The sequence below is a fragment of the Bactrocera latifrons genome, unplaced genomic scaffold (assembly GCF_001853355.1).
Source record: "Bactrocera latifrons isolate USDA-ARS-PBARC rearing strain unplaced genomic scaffold, ASM185335v1 scaffold_519, whole genome shotgun sequence".
NCBI lineage: Eukaryota > Metazoa > Arthropoda > Insecta > Diptera > Tephritidae > Bactrocera > Bactrocera latifrons.
This window is the reverse complement of record NW_017537178.1, coordinates 107862-127844: the sequence shown is the minus strand read 5'-3', so window position 1 is coordinate 127844 and position 19983 is coordinate 107862. Positions and strand designations below refer to the sequence as shown.

General features: G+C 34.8%; 1 long non-coding RNA gene across 1 annotated transcript; it reads right to left on the bottom strand.

The window, feature by feature from the left end:
- Window positions 1-2487: 2487 nt before the first annotated feature.
- On the bottom strand, window positions 2488-3399 carry LOC108973999. The gene is made up of 4 exons (XR_001993774.1): window positions 3111-3399; window positions 2908-3042; window positions 2663-2828; window positions 2488-2574 (listed from the first exon to the last, which is right to left on the bottom strand). It is a non-coding gene; the product is annotated as an uncharacterized LOC108973999 (long non-coding RNA).
- Window positions 3400-19983: the final 16584 nt, after the last annotated feature.

Here is a 19983-nt window from a genome sequence, read left to right as displayed (position 1 = left end):
AAAATAACGGAATCTGTTCTTTTATACGAATTCAAATCGGATAAATTGAATGATGAAATGTAAGTTTCTTTTGTAATAGGACATTGTTATTTACAAACAATTTCGGCTTGTTATTAGTTATAATTGAATTCGCAAATCTTATAGCTGATTTGATTCCCTTTATTCTGGACGTTATACTTCTGGYATATTTTTTATGAATTTGGTGTTCAGCTTCAAATCTAAATGACCATAGGTATTTAAGGGGGCCTAGTCTGTTAATAATAGTGTGGTAGTGAACAAGGTTGTGGTGTTTGGGCTTTAAAGTATCCTTAAACAAGCATTGTTATAACCTGTTGTCCTCTTCAATCAACACTTGAAGTTTAATTAAGAGATCGTTTTCGAAATTTGGCAGTAACACATAGTCAATTAGTTTAATGAAAAGAACTAAAAATTTGAAAAAAGAATCATTCGGTGGGATAAGGTCGCCAATCATAAGTAATACTAAGTGGGAGAAAGTTCGCATTTGCTTCGCGTTTATTTTAAAATTAGCGTTTTTTATATGATTTTTTTTTTTTACAGGAGGAGAAACATTACCGATTTCTGTTTGTCCATATTGGAATATTTGCTTCCGGGAATTAAAAGTTTCCAAAGTGAACATTATTTTTCGTATATAAAGTAATGTAATATACCATTTACAGCTGGGTCATTTAATGCAGTATCAAGTTCATAATTAGTATTGTTTCTTAAAGAATTGGAATATTCGATACAATCAATGCGTGTTTCGTTTTTGTTGCGTTTGCATACTCTACAAAAAGAATTTGATTTAATGAAAATGAATTATTGTATCCTAAAACTGTGATTAGACCAAGGTTATCACCTAATATTTGAGCAAGCCGAATGTAAACTTGGAAATGTTGACCACCTATGTCAATACTCAAACCATCAACATATAATTTCTTTAAAATATCTATAAGTGGAGTGAAGGCAATATTAAAACCATACTCACAAATATCTGAACTTTTCATAAATCCGGATACAAATACTATTCATGAGCCTACCAGATTGATAATTAGGGATTGTTGGGAAAGTGTAAAAAATTCCACATATCTTCTGTTGGCAGGATTTAGAGCCCAGGGGATCATTGATCTCAAAATCGTCCATGTACAAGAAAAGTGGTATTGTCAACTTGCCTTCATCGAATTTCGCAGTTTTCCAAAGATCTCCATTTATAAAATTATAATAGGAAGCAAATTTCAACATTGGCAATAATAACCCATACCCCATACCCCTTCACTTTCAAAAAATTTTTTTATTTCAAAAGGTACGTCATTCAATACTATTTCTGCTTTAGCGCTAGTTAAAGTCGGATTATTATTTAAAATAATTCCAGACAATTCATTGCTTATTACATATTTTTGCGGATCTTTAAAATGCTTCAAGTTTTCCAATTCTTTAAGAAACTTATGCTCAGAATCCAAATTCTTAAATGGTTCAGATAAATTTCTCATTATTTCATCAGATAGAACTTTATTTTCAAAATCTTGAATCAACGGGTGAACCATTTCTATTATTGGAGCCATAATATGTTCTTTTATAGATTTTTGAATACTAAGAACGTCTTTTMTCGAAAAATGTGGATGATTGTGCAGTTCAAGAGTAAATTCAAGGACGGAATGCTTGAAGTTTGCAAGACATGGAAGTGGGTACTCATCACGATACTGTAATTGTGTAAGTGGCTCTTGTGAAACTAAAGATTGACCTAAATCATTATTTACCGAGGAAAAACTCACAGTTTTATGCTTTTCTAAGTGTTTTCGGAACCTATACACTTTGTGAAATATTTGATTGCAATTTTCCTCCTTGCAAACATATTTTGCTATGGACTGAAGCCCATGATAGCAAGCAAATTTAGACATTTTTAACAATTAAAAAGAAAACAAAGAAAATAAAAAATTAGTTATCTAACTTGCTGAGTAAATTTGAAACTGAAGGAAAATCTTCAGACTTAAGCCCAAAAAAGTATTGTTCTAAAAATACCCAAACTTGCTTCCTATTATGGGAATATTCCATTTGAAATACATAACTTAACTTAATAATACAGTCGACACAATTCATTAAAGTGGGACACTTCCCCTTAAGCCCGTCGCAAAATATAAAGAATTCTGATATACTTGTATAGTCCTCACCTACTGCAATGATGCGAGGCTGCAATTGCTGTTTTTTAACCGCGTATTGCTCAATTTTGGATGAAATCTTTGGTAATGTATCATTTGGTGTAGTTGCTAGTGTTATAAACTCTGATTGAGCGTCACCAATCGTTGGTTTGTGGGTTTTACCCTGACGCTGTGGTTGAAGAACCGCATGGAGCAATAACAACACAATGCAATATTTAGAATCTGAAATTATAAATTAATTCAATATATGAATATTTTAATATTCTATAGTTTTCATGTTTTCTTACCATTTGATAAATCTTTGTAAAGGAGTTTCGAAAGTAGTAACTCTCGGCTGGCTTGGTCTTTACTTCCGCATTTAAGATAGGAAAGATTACTTTATAAAACTTGTCAAGTTTTAAGAACAGCTCGTTTCCAATATCTGGATGCATGGTATTAAAATCAATATCAACCTCTTATAATTGAATAATGTTTAATTTGAAAATAAATAATTTGTGTTTTTTTCTTACCAATTCGTAACCGTTAAAATCATTGTAGCGCGGCCTGTCTGCTAGCAAATCCGATAGAGATCCCTTACATTTATTTCTAAATGTGCATGTATCTACCCAAAACTTTTTAACTTTTTCCCAAGGTGTGCAGTTATGTGCCAACCAACACTTTTTTCCAATACGTTATCTACAGTGCAAGAAGTTAAATTAAATATTGTTAAAACAACCATTTATTTTATAAAGTAGGAGTAAAAAGTATTGCACACCGTCAAAAACATCTTCATGAGCTTCCTGGGTAACATAATTGGCTTTGTTTTCCAACTTTATGATATTAGCCCAACGCGAGAACAATTTATCACTCGGATTCTTTTTTCCCATTTTTCTTTCCAAAAATAAAATTCCTAATATATAAGAGTAACAAAAAGTTTTTGTAAGTTTTTAGCAGTTGTAATCGAATTCGTGCAATTACCTTCTTTTCTTTAGTAAATACCACAACAATTTCATTCTCCCATTCCCTCATATCTGAGTATTGCATTTTGCGTCCTAAACCAATATAGTTGTCAACGATGCAATGTGTTACATTTTTTTGGTTTCTACTATCCAAGTAGATCGTGTAGATTGAAATTCTTCGTTTGAGGCGAACAAGGTACCATACTACATTCTCCCTATTTGACGGAAGACAAATCACTGGATATTTTTTTCAGCCAATCTAAGACTTCGGTGTTTGCAGTTTGTATCTCCTGGTCACGAATAAATGAAATACCCTTAAAAACTTGTGTTGTGCATACCGCTCTATGAACTAAATTGATAATTTAAAAATAAAAGAATCATCTTACCTTTTTTGTTCGCCACTCCCTAAAACCGGCTTTAAATTTTATGCGCTCACCGAAATATTTTGTTTCACATCTATCGAAAAAAGCGTCAACGTCGCCAATTTATATTTTCTCAAGAATGAGAAAGGAATTAACCCCCCGTTCAATCAGGGTATCAATTATTTGATTTAGCAAGCCCCAAGACTTTAATAATTCCAAGAATTCATCGTTTCCTTGGCTTGGTTCACCATAAATATCACACATTTTGAATATAATATCATGATTTTTCACAACACAACTAGCAAGCAATACAGCACAAGAGCAACTGAATTGTGACATGCAACGGGATAAAAAGAATATCATAGGCATTTTGAGACGTTAATAGCAAATTTTAAATTAATAAGAACTCTTTTAAAAATAAAAGGTTTTTCTTTTTAATCATTTTAATAAGTTTCTGGTAAAAATAAGTGGATGTCCTTATTAATTTGCGCTTTAATAGTTTTCTCATAAAAACAAGTAGATTTCTTCCTACAATTGAATTTTTTGACAAAATTAAAAAAAAACAAATTAATAAATAAGAAGTAATCTTTTATTTTCAGCCGGTTTCCTTTTCAAGAGATTTTAGAAGAAATTTAAGCTAAAATTAAGAAGACTTTCTAGTCAAATTTTCTTCAATTTACCCCCCCCCCCCCCAGGCTCTCCTCGCAAGAAGAGCTGTTTTAGAAGTCAATTTTATTGATTATAGGTGAAGTTTTTGGCTCTGCGTAGACTTAACTAAATAAATAAATAAATTATCTTAGACTTTCATCAATGTCTCTTCCTGTATTTACTTTGCAATAAATATTGATGTGGCTGGTGATATATTTTCTATCCTTCAACAAGTTTCTCTTATGAGATGTTTGATAAACTTTTGGCTCACATATCATGAGCTGCTCGTACAACTTTATTAGTACAGGAGAATGATCAGATGATAAGTCTGTACATGTATCAGCTGTCATAAACGATCCATCTATATTTCTGACTGCAGCAAAATCTATTAAGTCTGGTATTTTTTTTTTTTACCACTGGGCCAATATGTCGGCTTACCAGGAGATATTATATCCAGCTTATTATACTTGTTCATAATAGTGTAGTACAACTGTCGTACTTTCGGATTAATAAGACGTTAGCCCCAGTAAGTATGTGTGTCAATTTGATATTGCGAGCGAAACCAAGTTCTTTTGCACCTGGTCTTTGCAACGCAGTGGAGGTCTTCCCCTGCTTCCCCCGGCGGGTACTGCGACGAATATTTTCAGAGCTGGAGTATTTTCGTCCATTCGGACAACAAGACCTAGCCAGCGTAGCCGCTGTCTCTTAATTCCCTGAACTATGTCAATGTCGTATRTCTCATACAGCTCATCGTTCCATCGAATGCGATATTCACCGCGGCCAACTCGCAAAGGACCATAAATCTTTGGCAAAATTTTTCTCTCGAAAACTCGCATCGTCGATTCATTAGTTGCTGTCATCGTGCAGATCCTTGGCACCATATAGCAGGTCGGGAATTATGAGTGACTTTTAATTGGTATGATTTTTTACGTGGCGGGTCCCAAACACAGTGCACAACCCTGCGGAGGGGATGTTTCGCCTTCTTACTTTTGCTCCCCTTCAAACGGATGATCTACTCAGAGATACTTGGCCAACGATCGGAAGTCGTGACCTGCTTGAGTCATATGTAAAATAATCGTTTCTGGCCATATCGTGAGTGGCTATCAGAGAACTTTCCTTACTTGCGTGAAGTTCTACACAAGGATTTGAAGTGAAAAATGTACATAAAGGGTGTTAAATGTAGTGAAATATTTTGTTGAAATGTTCGAATTTTGGGAATTTTTGAATTTTAAAGTCGAATATCTCATAAACTAAGCGTTTGCGGTACACATATATTTTGTAATCCTTTTCCCAACGGTACCTTCAGAACGCGGCGCCAAATAAATCGGATTAATAAACAAATAATTGTGTGAGGATAAGCACGGCGACCATTGGTCTACTGTGTTCTCTTAACTCATTTCATATTACTTCTTTTAGCCTATTAGCTCTTATAAAATCAAGGACGCTTGAGAGGTTTATAGTTTTCACAATTTTTTTGCTTTGTATGAGTCCTAGTTGCGCACGCATTTCAATAATATATGCACTGGTGTCTCAGGCCTTAAGCAACACATTCCGTCTGAAAATATGCATACATTAGCCGTGCTTTATTTGACCATCGCACGCTAATAGCTAAATCATGGACAAATAAAACGCAGTTAGCTTATTTCATTTATTCGCTTAAAAATTAATTGTGTTGGCAATGCGGACAATATTCAACAATTACGCAAAAGAGTGAGTACCTATGAGGATATATGTAAGGATATTTGCTTAACATTGTTGTTTTTTAAATAACAGAATTAGTTGATGGCCGCGTGCAACTTTTTTATATTGTCAAAAATTGAAAAGATTACAAGACGGTGAAAATCATCCAAGGTGTGGTCGCCCTAATGCCTTTTTTAAAGCAAATGAAAGGAACCTAAAGTGGTTACTTTGTCGGGTCAAAAAATAACACAAGTAATTGCTACAGTTCTCTCCAAAAGTCTTGAAGAAAACCAAAATAGAAGTATAGATGTGACACCCCAAACTATCCTCAATTATTTGAAAATCAACAGCTACAGGGGGAGAGTTGCGCTCAAAATACCATAAATGTCTAGAATAAAGGAAAGATAAGGTTTTGCATATAACATAAAAATAATGTGAAATTCGGTACAGGAAACCAGTGCAAAGGCAGAGGCGTTAGGATTTGGAGATGTATTTCCAATTCGCCAAATCATGGACCACCTGATATATGTAAACATTTTGAAGAAAAACTTACGAATTGGTGCAGAAAATTTCGAAATCGAAGTGATTTCTTTTTTTTACCAAGATAATGACCCTAAAAATTCCGCACTATATAAAAAACTTTAGTTTTTATACAATTGTCATGGAGTAATTAAAACTCCTGCTGAATATCCAGTATCAAACATCGTAGAGCATCTATGGAATCAACTGTTTTTTTACGTGTAATTAAGTTTTTGTACTTTTTTGGCCAGATTTGTTGTTTGTATTACTATAAAAAATGTCAAGTTACGAACTAAATAAATTATATTACTTAATGTTAAGATTAAACAAAAAAATAGAATACTTCCTTTGCTCAGTGTATATTCATATTGTAATAAGATTATAAAAACAAAAAAAAAAAACCGTTTACTCTCGTTGCACTGAAACTATAACACCCTTCACAAATGCAAAAACTGCCTACAAGAACTTGATTTTTATCGGCCAGGTTGTGTGGTAGCTATGAACCATTTTTCGAAGATGCTTAAGATAATAATTCATGCCGAATTTCGTGATATATATCTCATCAAATGAAAAAGCTTTCGATACAAGCACTTGAAGTTATCTCGTCAAATGGTCTCCATACAAGCCATTGATTCCCATCGTTCAGTATGTATGCTATAGTGCGATACGAGGGTTCCAACAAATGGGCGACTTCTGGGGGAAAACCGGGCAAGTACAAAATTTCAGTTTAATATCTCAAACCCGACAAGGCTAACTCAAATGAACTCATGCTATGAATATATACAATCATGGACAGGGAAATAATACATTTTGAGAATGTGATAAAAAGACGTATGGAAAATTTTTTTCTTTTTCATTAGCATCACATAAAGTGAGAAATAAGTGGGTTATTTACAAAAAAATAAAAGGCTTTATTCAATAGTTAATTAAAAACAGTGATTGAGTTTCCTATTGCGTGTTTAGGTCTGAACATCATATATAGATCAGAAGAAGAATATCCGTCAACCTTTTAGTGGTCAAAGTTGCTCCATTGATTTTTGGCGCACAATTCAAATTCCGATCAAACAAAAAAATTTAAAATTTCTTTTATTTTTTTCTCTTTTCCAATAGATGTCTCTAGGGTCAAGCACTGGTAGGGTGGGGTAGACACTTGTTTGACACCTGAAGTGGAATCATGAATGTACATGAAATGAAATGAAATTTCTTCTAAGAATAAGACATAACAATGAAAGGMGTTTTTTTAGATTATAAATCAGGCAGTGATTTCGTCCGTTTCCAATGATGAGAGTTCTTTACTGTGAACAAAATATCGCAAAGAAGTCATAAAATATAATCCTTCTTTAATTAAATCGCAAACACCAGAAAAATCTAAAAGTCAACATTCTTCGAATCAACCTAGTATTCAGGGGTTCACATTGGAACATTCGTAATCGAATGTAAAGAAGAAATTCGAAAACGATTTTAATGTTGTTCCTACTTCGAATGCGAACATTATAATTCAGGAATATTCTGCAATTATTCAGAATATTAGAACAGCTTCCAATCAGAAACAGACAGGTAAAATCTAAAGCTTTTGCAATAAAATTATTGTTATCTGTCTTATTTTCAAAATTTGTTTCACTTCGTACCCAGCACTGCGTTTTAACAAGTAGCAGTGTGCATTATCCATGAAAATGTGAAGTTGATGTTGGAAGGTGCGCTAAGGAACTTTTTTGATTTTTGAACCAAATTCTTGGATCTTTATTAGCGTAGTTCGAATGTATTATCGGCACGATCACGATTCTTTTGCGCCGCGATTGGAGGGTATAATCTGAAAGAAGAAGATCTCTGGATTAAAATATGTATACACATATGTATACCCTTCTTAGACTTATAGTCTACGAGATATTTGTATTTAAAGTTCCACAATTTTATATGCAATTCACTCTCATGTTATTTTTATTTACATGACATGACAAATACCAGTTTTGCCACATATTGTGAATTGAAAAAATTATAAAAAAAATTTTTGTTTAACATATGTAGAGAAAATAGTATAAATGGTTTTTGTATTTTATGTTATTCGATAAATAAAGACCTCGAAGACCAAAGAAACCATGGTCGGTCCAACACCTGGGTGCTCATAATTATTTTGTGTCGAATTATTTTCTGTAATGGCGGCCTTCGACCGTGCTTAAAAACAATATTACCCTGGTTAGTCCAACACCGAGGGGTTCCTAGTTATTTTGTGTCGAACTACTTTCTGTACTGGCGGCCTTCGGCCGTGCCTTAAAAAAAAAATAACCCTCATCGATCGAATACCTATATTAATCAAAAGGAGAATACTGAAAAACTTTGCATTCTATAATAAGTTTTTTCTATTTATTATGGTATATAATCCATATATATATATGAAACAATATTTCATTTTCAATCATTTATATCTCTAAATATGAATCAGATTTTTGATTATATTTTCAGGACATATCTCGAAAACTATGAGTCTGAGGAGGGCATGTAGTATGTGTTTATTTTTTAATCCTGAGGACCTGCTCTATACATCCGTACCATCAAATCGCGGCGCCAAAAAAAATCGCAATATTGCCGTATTATCTACTAAGAAAGTTTTCAGAATGATGATTAAATTAATATAAATACGCGAATAAATACCTACATAAACGATCATAAAACAATGAATGAAGATAAGTGAATAGATTAATGAATAAATAAATGATCAGAAAAAAATTAATGAATGATTGGAGAAAAAATGATTAATGAATAGATACAAAAATGATTTCATAATTAATTAATAATGAACAAAGAAGTAAAATCATACGAACATGTGCCTTTGAAATGAATTTCATGGCTTTAAATTTTTTAAAATATTTTTTGTTAAAATACTGTGATGACATCTAATGATAATAAATAAATAATATTTCTCACTGTGATTAGGTGTGATTAAATATGAAGGAACTGGAAGATTATATATTTTATGTTAAAGGATTCAAATATAGCAAGTGTTTTAAGAACAACTCATGGATTGGTAAAGAAAAACCTTCATTAAAGACTTATTGGAAAAACTTGTATGCTCGAATCCAGATGAATCGTGCTATAATCGAACCTGCATTTTATGCCTACAAATCAATAGGGGTATTCGCTTGCTCTTGAAAGATTGCAGATTGCAAAAATACTATACCGAAATATACAAGGGAACGAGAGCACCCATTGCAGAATCTAGTGATATATGATAGACTGATTCGCACAATTTATTGTGAATGCCTATTATGCAAAACTTTTGTAAATGTCTATTGCAAATGACTCTTTTAACGAATATTTGATTGTGGTTAACGAATCTATTTTTTTAAAAATGACATAAATTTCTGAGAAACATAAACTTGTAAATTTTATAATTGAAGAAGCTGCTTCTATTATATTACTACATCTGGATGGTAGTTGTTAATTTCACTTTTTCAAACTTTAAAAAATCAAAAATTTGAACTTGAACTAGACGACGATAGCTATTGGAAAACTATGGATGAATTGGATGAAAGTGTTACAATTATCTTATCGAACCATTGTGGAAATTATCAAAATGTGCCTAAGTGTTTGGAATGGAGGACTAATGTTCTTGACTATTTAGACGAAGGACGTTACCAACAAATGCTCCGAGTCTCAAGAGATCAATTTACGTTGCTATTGTCCTTGATCAAAGACATTGCACAATTTAACAACGCTCAATCCATTAGGAAATTTTCAGTAGAACTACAACTAGCTAGAACCTTATATCGTTTGGGTTCATCGGGTGAAAGCGCGGCGATTCGGAAGGTAGCTATACAGTTTGGTGTAGGAGATGCAGAAGCACCAGTTGTTAACCATTCGGCTTATTTTTCAAAGAGCCGAATTTATTCCATAAAGCACAAATTGTATGCGATTAACAGTTAAGAATTCGGCATGTGGTAGCGGTACAATTTGGTAGTGTACACGATGCTCGCATGTTTCGTACTAGTGCTCTCTCCACTCAGGAAGGCTCACTTTTTTCTTATCAATGGCTAGCAGGAGATTCTGTTTATCCATTGCTGACTACTCTTATCACGCCATTTCGAACAAATTCACAACAAATGGACTATTCAAAGCGTAAAGCTTTTAACGTGCGTTATAACAATATAGTTGTCGACAACAACGAAGAATCAGATGAATTTCCTTCACATGAAAATGGCCGGCGAATAACTGAAGATGGCAGAAGCCAAGCGCAAATCTTTGTACACAATAATGTTTGGTGATCAATAAAACTTTAATTAGTAATATCCGTATATGTATGTTATACATAGTGGTATTAGGTATACCAACTCTATTTTTGATATAACTATTTATATAAGTTCATACTTACGAAACCTAAAAAAATAATCTAACTGCCATAAATAATCTTAAATAAATACAAATGTAATTTAGTATATTTAGTTGTTTTTATTTTCATATTTTTTTAAATTTCATACATAGCCATTCTTTCTTTCATTTCTAATTCTAACATCTTGCATTTTTCATCAGCTTAAATTTTTTTCAATTCTATGCCTAATTTTTTTGACTCAATATCTAACTTTCTTTCCCGAATTTTTTTTTTGCTTGAATTTAAATTTATCAAATTCCAATTTCTTCGCTTCCATAGCAATTTTTTCTGCTTGGATAGCCACCAATTGTCCAATGGATGATTTCGAAGGCCGAACTGACCGTTGGTGTGTTAATAATGGTGTGGAGATTGGTGCTATCGAAGGTGCGGCATTTGATGGCGCAGCAGGTATACATTCTTCTTCCAAGAATTCTACTTCGAATTCTGGTGCAAGACTAACTGGACATAACTGTGACGAAGGAATGTTACTTTCAACCAGTAACGGTTGCATGGCCGGCAACCGCTTTCCAAATATTTCCTTCAGTTGGTCGTAATATGGACACATTTTAGCAATTTTTGCTGAAATTAGTAAGAATGTTTTATTTACAATGAATTTAAAATATCTGTATAATACTAACCTTCGATGGTTCTGCCGTCAGTTTCGTTTTGTAGTCCTGCACCCGTTGACGCGAGCCAGTCATTGGCTTTACGGTACTGCGCCATCAAATGTCTGACCTTCCATTGCACCAGATCCCATGAGACATCCAACTGTGATTTATGTAAAAATCGTTTATAAAACAATTGCGCAGATGGAGCGTGAAATAATAGAAAACCGCATTAAATCAAAAATTTAAAAAACTATCGGTCGTCATTGTAAACGGACGTGTTTTTTCTCTGCTCCGTGTGCTATTTTTATTTATTTTAAATTAATGCCGTGTGTTTGCGGACATAGAGTTGATCGTGCTCAGCCCAAGATCAGCTGCCATAAATGCAACCAATTCTTCCACTTGTCGTGTGTGAATTTATCACAGGCTGATGTGGATTTTTTGCTAAAATCTACAACTAAAGGCTGATCACTCAATCAAGGTAGTAAATGAACATTTGGAGCCTATTAATCCTAATAAGATAAATGCCATGCTTAACTCTCTGCTTGTGGAAGTGAGTTCACTGAGAGCTGAACAATCGAAGGCGCTCACTTTAATACAACAATTATGTGATGACCGAAATTCGTTGATCGTTAAGGTTAATGAACTCAAATCAAAAATCTGCATTGTGAAAAATAAATGGTCCGATAACGGCAAGTTCTCTACACCAGCCTCGAATGCTCTCTCTGCTGCATATCCCATTCTCACAGCTGCGACTTGTACAAATGCTTCTAAAATCGCTTCTCCGTCTAATGCTGCTGCTTCTGCTGATAATGTGAGTGTTAATAATGTCACTCCCGCTATACCGAAAGCATTCTCTGCAGCTTCAACTTTTGCTAACTCCATTCTCACTTCTACGACTATTGTGGGTAGAAATGCTCAGCCATCTAACGTTGCTGTTTCTGCTCCAACGGATAACTTGAGTATGGATTATCTCGCTCCCGCTTCACCTAAAGCAATCTCTGCCGCTCCGTCTGCTGCTTGCTCTACTCTCTCTATTTCTACTGATAATGGTACAAATACAGCCCCGTCTAACGTTGCCGCTGCTCCCAATGCTGCTAATGATGCCAATACATATGCTGGTGCTGTTGCTAGGAATATAAATACTCAATCGAAAGCCATAATCAATACAACAGCTGCTGCTAAAGCAGTTCGCCCTTCTGCCGCTGTCAATGCTGCTCAATCAGTCGCCGTTGTTGACTCTGTTAATCTGAGTTCTTCTACTATAATTACTGCTAATGGAAATTCGAACTTAAAAGTGAGCACTAGGAACAAAAAATCCCCCAGCTGCTTCAACTATTGTTGGTGTTAATGCCAATAGTGATCTCGATGTGGTCATACACAAGAAATGGATTCACTCGTCTGCTTTTAAGAACTCAGTCACTGAGGAAGATATTACAGCTTTTGTTGTTAAACATGCTAATGTTAATAGCGAGGATCTCTTATGTTATAAATTAGTTAAGAAAGATACGAATATTAACAATATTAAGAGGATAAACTTTAAGTTAGGTGTGTCCCCATCTTTTTTTAATGCCGTTTTCTCTTCTTCAGTGTGGCCTTATGGGATCAAGTTGCGTCCCTTTAAGTTTTTTCCAAAGGGAGGGGAAAATAGCGTTGCGGATAAGTTGATTAGTTAATCACGATTTTATTCATGCGTCACCTTCCTCAACTGACTCCTGTCTTAAAGTTTACTACCAAAATTTATCGGGTACTAGGTGTAAATCAAATATTATTCGCAACTTTACTTTACATTTGGATTACGATATTATCGTGATTGTTGAGACTTGGTTGAATTYCAGCTACTTTGATGGTGAATATTTTGATTCAAATCTCTATTATGTTTCCCGTAAGGACAGAGATCGTGAAAAAACTGGCTGTTTAAGAGGGGGTGGTGTGCTTCTAGCAGTTCATCGCAAATATCGACCTCGTTTAATTATGCTTGATAATGATGATTCTATTCTGGACCAACTATGTATTTGTATCAATGACGCTCTGTTCATTGTAGTCTCTTACATCCCTCTTAATAGTCCCCTAGAGTTGTATAAGTCGCACGCTAATGACATTTCCTCGCTGGTATTAAATATGGTGAAAGAGAATAATATTTGTGTTTTGGGTGACTTTAATTTAAGCAATATCGTCTGGTCTGGGTTTTCCTATAGTCCTGCTCTCATTCCCTCCAATCTTCTCAGGAGTTATTTTTCATTGATAGCCTGCTTAGTCACAATCTGATTCAAATTAACTCATATTCAAATAGTCTGGATCGTTTTCTTGACTTAGTCTTTCTCAGTGATAATTTAAAATTTATGTTTCTTGAGGATTCTCTTCAATTACTCTGGCCACCATTCATCATTCTCCACTAGCGTTTGAGGTGGATACTTATCTTTTTTCTCATGTTAAACCTACCGACCGGCTTGGATTTAATTTTGCATTTTGTGATTTTGAACGACTCAATAATCTGCTTTATATGATTAAATGGGATGATTTACTTTCGGGACTGGATACAGCTAATAGTTTCTTGATTTTTAAGAAATCAATTAAGGAATTTTGTCATTATAATATCCTCCTCAAACATTCACAACACTATAAGTTGCCTTGGTACAATATTAATAGTACAGTCTTCAATCAAGTCGAACCCTAAGCTCTTTTCTAACTTTGTAAAATCTAGAAGAGCGTGTTCGGCCATTCCCTCTACTTTAAGCTGGGGTGATAAGTCCGCGTGCACACCAGGCGACATCTCCAACCTGTTTGCTGAATTTTTTCAATCGAATTATGTTCACGACGATCCTGGTATTAGGTCCACTCATTCGGCTAATAACTTCCCATCCATAAATTTTGGCACACTGTGTCTTTCACAGGATGATATTGCCCAGGCTATTTATGATATTAAGTCTTCTCCCAAATTGGATTTGGGTGGGCTTCCACCTTTACTCATGCTTATCTTCAATAAGTCTCTCTCCTCTGGGAATTTTATTGTTGACTGGAAATTGACATGCAGTACCCCTATCCTTAAAGGTGGTAGAAAAGATTTATATGCTGTTTATCAATGATATTTCCTGTTGCTTCTCTTTTGCTAACTTTGTGTTATATGCAGATGACTTAAAAATTTTTGCAACAATCAAGAATCCACAAGATGTATTCAAACTCAAACGTGATATTTATACTTTTTATGATTGGTGCCTGAAATCTAAGCTTTTTCTGGATCCAGATAAATGCTCTTAGATCTCTTATGGTAGGGGACCCAACATCTTATCCACAAGTTACAATATTTCTAATTTCGTCCTAGAATGCGTTACTGAAATCAAAGACCTTGGGGTAATCTTTGACAACAGATTTTCTTTCAGTAGTCACATCAACTATATCACTTCTAAATCATTCCCTGTACTCGGCTTTGTCCGTCGCAATGCTTCAAATTTTTCCGACCCCTACACGTTAAAATTACTGTATACATGCCTTGTTCGGTCCATTTTGGAGTATGCAGTGTTCATCTGGAGACCATATTGCATATCGTCAATTAATAGGACCGAGTGTGTCCAAAAGTTTTTTCTTAAATTTGCTCTCCGCTCCCTAAAGTTTGTTGACCCAATACCATCGTATACACCCCGTTTATTGCTTTTACATCTTAAACTACTGGAAAATCGTCGGTCCGTTCTCTGCCTTTCAATTGTTTTTAATGTTATTAATGAAGGTATTGACTGTCCCTATTTATTAGGGAAAATTAACTTCAATGCTCCYCAAYGTTGTCTCAGATCTATTTCCCCATTTTATTATATAAAGGAAAGTACTAACTTTGCTGAATATGCTCCTCTCAAGCGTGCTATGCGAGAGTTTAACTCGATTTTCGAAAAAGTTCTTCTTGATTTTTCTTACTCTAGCGTATCCTTCATTAATACGTTAAATTCTGTTTTTTAGTTTAAGTTAATTACTTATGAACTGTTAATTGAATTATTTTAGAATTCTAATTAGCATCCTAATTTTCCATTAGTCTGTAAGAATTAATGTTCATAGACTTAACTAAATAAATAAATAAATAAATTCCGCCTCTTCCATTAAAAACTCTATAATGTGCACCTCACTCGTCACGTCATATGTCTTTATGTAAAATGACAGCTAAAACAGGGTTGCAATTATATTTTTGCGTGTCATTGCACGTAAATATACATGGGTTTTGGTCTGACATATGTTACAGCCATTGCAAATAATTTTCTGCGCGTGTTTGTTGTTGTGCCGGTGCACCAAGAGGAAATATATGCAATTCTTGCACCGTGCAAGGGATTTGCAAGAGCAAGCGAATACCCCTAATGACGTTTGTGAACAACTTGACTTCTACTTCGAGGATGAAATGGCATTGATGAAAACAAAACCAATATCGAAATACTCTTGTTTTGTAGTGCATAAAGCATTGGAAGCTATAAGCAAAGAAATAATCTCAATTTCTGAGCTACGGGATGGTAATTTGTTATTGCTGGTAAAAAATCCAACAATTGCACAAAAGTTTTTAAATACTAAGCGATTGAATGGAATTTGTGACGTGAAAGTAAGTTGTCAAGACAACCTTAACTTTTCAAAGGGTACAATATTTGCACCATGCCTCAATAATGTACCTGAAGACGAAATTATTGAAAACATGAAAGAGCAAGGTGTTGTTGGAGTGTATAAATTCAAAACGAAGGTGGACAATCCCTTAGTACACACCGGAGTTACCCTTCTTACATTCGATTTATATGAACTACCTAGTAAAGTGGAGGTTTCATGGCGCTTGGCGCCATATTTTCCCAATCCAATGAGATGTAAATCATGCCAACTTTTAGGGCATACCATTAAAATGTGTAACAACAAACCTGCGTGTGAAATTTGTAATTTCCCCCCCCTTCGGCTCAGTACAATGTTTGCGCACCTTATGCGCTAATTGCGCTGGTGAGCACCCATCATACTCAAATACTTGCCCTAGGTACATACATCCAAACTAAAGAGGTTCTAAAAATTAAAACTGTCAACAAATGTACGATGCGTGAGGCTATAAAACTAAATAAAGCACAAGTGCCGAGACATCCAAACACTACTTTTGTAGAAAAAGTATAACAAAACGAAACAAAGAATTACAACAACTCAAAACTTCCTACAGGACACTCCATTCATATACCTTCCGAATCCAATAAAACTTCTTCCGAAGTCTCTCACAATGAGACCGTAGAGAGCACTAACACTGCTCAAACATATCCTACTCCAAACGCCAACAACGACTTAAACACTTCAGCAACCTCTTCTTATACTCTAAAACTAAATTATGTAAACTCTCAATCTCTCCCATTTGATTCTCTCAACTCTTCCTCCCACAGCACTCTTAACAGCTTTGCTAATAATTCCACACCTCAAGCTACTAACTCACTCATTCATTTATCAGCGAACTGCAATCCCACCACACTTCAAATACATTTATCAACAATTCACAAACCAACTTATTAATTACTCAACAACACAGTCACCCAGACCATGATCAGATTATGTCAACTTTCGACGATGAAGAAATCTAATCCTTTCTTCTTTGTCCTATTCGCTCTATGTTCAATATACTTCAATGGAACATTAAGGGCTTCTACAACAACTACACTGAACTTGAAATTCTCATTAAAGATATCTCACCACACTTCATTGCCTTACAAGAAACCCATCTTGCTGTAAATAAAAACGCTTTTGTATCAAATAAGTATGTTAGCTATTTCTTAAATTTACCTCAGAATTTAACAATCAAACAAGGTATTGCTGTGTTAGTAAGAAAAGACATTYCACATAAATTCCTCGAAATCCATTCAAATATAGCTTCTTTAGCCATTCAGATATCCATAGAATTTAAATTTACGATTATTTGCTTGTAAATTCCCCCACAACAAAATTTTACGCTTACTGAGCTTCAGCAAATTCTCTTCTTAGTACCCAAGCCCAAATCCTGGTTGGAGATATGAATTCGTGGTYCCCATTATGGGGCTCGCCCCGATCGAACCAAAGAGCATTAATTCTGGAAAACTTAGCTCTTACCGTATTGAACGATGATGCCCCGACCCATTTTTCAACTCATAATTCTTTTACGCACATCAACCTATCTATTTCCTCTACCAATATAGCTCCAAAGGTGAATAGCCGAACTCTTGATAGTTTGTGTGGTAGTGACCACTACCCAATAGTAACTGAAATTGCAACGTCATCCTTTGCAAAGGCCTTTCCTAAACCAAAGTTCCTGACAGGTAAAGCAGACTGGTCTAAGTACATGCAAAAGGCAATTCTGTTCTGCGATCAAACCCCTGTATCTCAAAATGTGAATAAAGAGGCGGCTAATATCACCAAAATGTTAAGGTCTGCAGAGCACCTTTCAATTCCGCAAACTATTTCTAAACCCCATAAAAAAGTAGTTCCTTACTGGTCAAAGGAGTTGGAGAGCTTAAGAAATGTAAAACAGCGTAACTGGAGACAATACAAGCGTTCCAGAACAGAAGCCACCCTGATTTTATACAAGAAAGCTATAAAAATGCTATTTTTCGTAAGGAAACTAAAGAAGCAAAACGAATGTGCTTCGAAAAACTTACCACAGAAATAAATCCCAGGTCTAATCCTAAAAAGATTTGGTCGGACATTAAAATGCCAACTGGCTCAACTTCCCAAGTGAATATAAATTTTGTTAATAGCCCAACTGGTCCAATATTCGATCCCAAGGCGATAGCTGAACAGTTTGCCTCCACTTGGTCTACGTATTCCAGAGACGGGAACTTTAGTTCCGCTTTTATAGATAAGAAATATGAAACTTTGAGTCGCAGCTACAATCAGCTCAACTCACCAGCTAAAATAATAGAACCAGAGATCACTTATCTAGAAATCGAAAGTACAATATCTACTCTGTCAGGTAAAACTCCTGGTGGAGAAAGAATTTCATACGATATGATAAAAAACTTGCCTCCACCGCTTAAATTACTATTAATCAATCTGTACAATCAAATATTAACGGACGGAATTTATCCACRAAACTGGAAAATTGCAACAATTGTTCCCATACCAAAGTCTACTAACCCGTCCTCAGAAGTTCTAAATTATAGACCTATTTCACTTATATCTTGCATGAGTAAGTTAATAGAAAAATGTGGTATACTTCTAAATACAGTTTAATCAGTCCAAATCAGTTCGCTTTCAAAGAGGGACAAGGAACTTCCGACGCGCTCCTTCTTTTTTAAACTTTCGTCTCATGTGGTTTGTCTTCCCGCAATCATATCTCTACACTCAGTCTAGATTTTGAAAAGGCTTTTGATCGTGTTGGAGCTCACATAGTTTTACGTCAATTAGAAGAATGGAAATTTGGTAATAAAATATACCATTTTATCAAGTCTTTTCTCACTATCCGTAACTTCAAAGTAAAATTAAATAATGTTTTTTCCAGTTTACATAACCAAGAAAATGGTATTCCAAAAGGATAACCCCTTTCCGTAATGCTATTTGCTATCGTTTTTAATGAATTAAGCTACATAATTAGCAGACATAAGAACATTTCCCACATTATGTATGCAGATGACGTTTTACTCTATTCTAAAATAAGCAATCCAAACACTGTTAAAAATAAATTTCTAAAAATACTAACCGATATCTCTAACTGGTCATATTGTTCTGGAGAGACTTTGTCGCTCAATAAGTGCAAATATTTTCATATATGCCATAATAATTTTAATATTTCAAATGTTTCTAGCTTATGTTTTCTTGGAATTACCTTCGACAAACGTTTAGCTTTTAAGGAGCACTATCTTAAGTTAAAACACTGCCTTATCCATCCAAACACTTTAATCAATGTTACTAAGGCTATAATATTGTCGAAGATTGACTATTACTTACCAATATACGGAAATAGTCCAAATAGTAATATAAAACTGATCTCTTCGACGTATCATGCATCCGTTCGAAGGAGTATGCGCGCCTTTCCAACATCCCGGATTCAATTCATCTTAGCCGTAGCTGGGATGCCTACCTTACAAGAAATAATTGAATATACCACTATGAAGATTATCCCRAAGATCTTTCTCTGCAGAAATAGTATTATTTATGACGCACGCCAACATTGCACAGGGTAAACCAAATTATGGATCAGTGTATACGGCAGAGGCGGTTGCAGTATACAACGCGATACTAGCAGCCTCAGAATCTAACGACAAGACGATAATCTTCACAGACAGTATGTCAACTATTGCTTGTATCATGAATAGTACTAACAAGGTACCCCTAATCGCAGAAATACGCACCAAACTTATACAAAAACCCAAAGAAATCACAATTATGTGGATTCGTGGTCACGCGGGAATTATTGGCAACGAATTAGCGGATCTGAAAGCAAAATCCGTAGCAATGGAGCCATTATTTACTTTCAATTATATGGTGAGGAAGGATATTTTCCTACTCGTCAATAACTTCCTTAAAGAACAGACAACAAATTCTTGGAACAGTGTGCAAAACTATTACTCCAACTTCAATACAACTGGCATGCAGCCACATACTCCGCCCACCTGCCGAACAAAGGACATTATTGTTTTTACTTGACTTCGAATTGGTCATACCATGGCCACCCACTCGCACCTGCTAAACGGTTCAAATAGACCACGCTGCGAATTCTGCACTTATCCATCGCTTACAGTTAAACATCTTCTCGAT